Source organism: Neopelma chrysocephalum, unplaced genomic scaffold, assembly GCF_003984885.1.
Source record: "Neopelma chrysocephalum unplaced genomic scaffold, ASM398488v2 Primary Assembly neopelma1_22b, whole genome shotgun sequence".
In the NCBI taxonomy this organism is placed as follows: Eukaryota; Metazoa; Chordata; class Aves; order Passeriformes; family Pipridae; genus Neopelma; species Neopelma chrysocephalum.
In genome coordinates, this window is record NW_020897690.1 from 1,474,702 (window position 1) to 1,478,019 (window position 3,318).

Genomic DNA, 3,318 nt, shown 5'->3' on the forward strand with positions numbered 1-3,318 from the left:
AGCAGAAGGAAATTTGCCAACAACAGGAGAATTCACATCAGCTGCTGAACTGTGCTTTATGTCAGTAAACTGTGTATGGGATAGTCATGGTAATCCTTTAAAATGGTTAAAATTTCAGAAATCAAAGACAATTGTTACGGGAACACGTGCGTTGCCTAGGCAGTTTACAAAAACCTCCCAAGAGTCCAACAAAGCATTCAGTACAATATTGTCAAAATTGTCTTTGTGGGTTACAGCAATATAAGGTGTAACAGCTTCATATGATTCGATCTGTTAGGGCTGTGCTCAGTGATGAGAATAGAACAGCAGAAAGCTGCTTTGCTCCCTGAGAAGATTTGAGAGCCAGTACCAGCCTGTCACAGGATAATAAAACCTGAAACATCTGTAGTCTCATGAGATTTTAACAGCTTAAGAGAAATACATTCTCATTTTGCACCCTCTTCTCTGAGCTTTTGGCTGTCTTCAGAACAACTCTCCAGCCTCCCACTCTTCCAAATACAATCACTTCTCCAAACATGCTGACGAAAGAGGAACAGGGTACATTAGTTCTGGACCAAAACAGAGCAAGCTAAAACTTTTACTTAAATAGTTCAAGAGAATTAAGCACTTTTGTGCCATCTTCAGCACATCAGACGTATGATAGTGCCGTCCTTCCATCCGTTAAGCAGGGAGCACCACAGTGTGGACAAAAGCTGTTAAAACAGCCCAGGTAAATAACAAAGCAGCATGAGACTGTGCATGTCTGAATGTCAAGATTACTCAAGTGCTTCCAGAAGGAGACGTAAGCTACAACAGTCTAGTTTGGGATAGACTGCCTCAGCATCCCTCTGTTTCTGTAGAAACTCTTTTAAGTATGGTATTTTAAAATTTCTTTTGCAGAAAAGCATTTGTTTCATATTGCTAGAGTGCTCACTAATCAAAGGTAAGTAAATATTAACTCCTACTGCAAAATACCAGCTGCAATTCTGCACCGTGTTACTCAAGGCCTAAACTACTCTTTCAACAAGCACCCTCCTACACAACGTGTAATATCTAAGCTCCCAACACACAGTAAATTAAGCAAAGGAAACAAGCTGTTTTAAATGTTTTTATTACAGAAAAAGAAAAGGCTTACACTTGACTTAGAAAAGCAGCATTACTTTATGAATCCCAAGTTATTACAGTGAAGTTGCTTTAGGAAACCTTTAGAGACTGCAGAAGACAAATAAAATGCCCTCCCTCAGACAGTACTCTTCATTACTCGTGTGACCACAGCAAATGCCTTAATCTCACATCACTTCTGACACCCACTATATGACTTGTACGCTTTTCTTCTCCCTGTGACTTGCTCAATATAGCTGGGAGACGGATTCAGTGAAAACAGCAGTACATTTCAAGTTTAATTTTCAATAGTTCAGTACCCATCTGATGGATATTAGAGTTCAGAAGTAACCAAGACACAGGCTTTACTCCTAACTCTAACTACTAAGTGCTACAGTTTTAACAGATCACAGTGTGATCTGTTTCTTCCACAGTATTTTCCTTACTCAGGTCCACATCTCAGAAGATTTCTCAGCAAGTTAACTGGCTATAAACACGAACAAAAAATAACCACCAAAAAAAAAAAAGAAAGGCTCATAGTTGAAACAGCTCTTAGGAGTGCAGCAGAACTCAAATATTCTTTAATTTTTATTACACTCCATAGAAGGAACAGCAGTGTTCCAGTGACCACTTCAGGTTTTTCTTAAGTCAAAAGCTGCAGGTTTCCAGCCTGAGCCAAAATTAAATATGTAATTGATCTGTCCTGAAATCTTAAAGAGAAGACAAAACAAAAGAGATATTACTGCCTTAATAGTCCTATATTTTGACTATCAGCAGTGAGTTGTGCTGAAGTCCAAAGAAATTTACAGGTTTTTCAAAAAGTGATTTTTTATTTTTTTTTTAAACTTTTTTAATAAACAACTTGCTAAACACATTTTTAAGCATTTCATTCTTCATGTCTGTACTAAAACTACACCTCAAAGACTCTGCCAAAAAAATTAAACACCAATAAAAATCAAGAAAACTCAAGTCACTATGTACAATTTGCTATAATGACAAAAATGAAAGAAAAAAAAAGGCAATTCATAGAAGGAAAATGGAGAAAACAAAAAATGGGAAAAAAAGGTATCTGACACACGCTACTCAGTATTCTATGAACTCATTTTTTATCTCTCCACCCAAAAGGAAAAAGGTTGGATTCAAAACCAGACAGAAGTTTTCTGAAAAAGTTCCTAATTTCTTTACACATTGTTTATGCTGCTTGATAACCAAAATCTTTCAAGTCAGGGATCTACTCTGTATTGCAACATGAAGCCAGCTGTTACCAAGCTACTTAAACAGAAGAAACAAGTTTCTTTCCTACAGGGAAAAAGAATACAATGTTTTCCCTGGTTGCCATTTATTAGCATCACCAAATTTACTCAAACACAGAACCTGTCTATTGAAGCTTACTCATGTTTTTTATTTGAAATTCCTTAATTTAGTGCTAGAGCATAGTAATTTCTTATGTGATCAAGCTGCCTTATAAGAAAGACATTATAATTTGTATTATACAGTAACATAGCCTTATACAAAACAGGAACAAAAAGAAAAAAAAAACAGCAAAAAATAGTTCAAGGAGGAGCAAAGTAAGTTCTGTGGTATTCTCTATGATACTGATGCCAAAGGCTACTTTATAGCTTCCCCTTGGAGATTTTAAGCCTGGACACAAATTAGTCCTTTTCACAGTCACAGGGTTGTATTAAAACTGACTTTTATGATGAAAAAGGTAAGAAAAATGCATTATACTGATCAATCTAATTGAATGTTAACATTATGCTCTAATAACTCCCTCCTTCAGAGTAAGTAACAGTCTCAAACAAAACCAACTACCTCAAAAGATATATAACAATCTCAGTTAAACACTGTAAAACAAATTTACACCATTCAAAAAGGTTGCCATTAGAGAGCTATACAAAATCATCAGAGGGTCTTTATATTTATATCTTCCTTTATCAAGTTATGCTGCGGATTTAGGAAACTTAAAGACCTGTTGCACTATAAGTCTGTGCAAGCATTCATAGAAAACAACAGGCAATCATGTTCTAGAAAGTTTATAACATAGTTTTCCAATATTTTTAACTGGTAGAGCACTAGTAAACACTTCACTTAGAATATAACTCCCACATCCTATATCAAGTAAACATTCTTGACTGCCAATAATTATATTATTACATGGTAGAACAGTCTCCAATTCATAACATTTTACATTTAATTTGAGAAAATAGAAAACCTTTTTTTTTTTTCATAATAATGTGC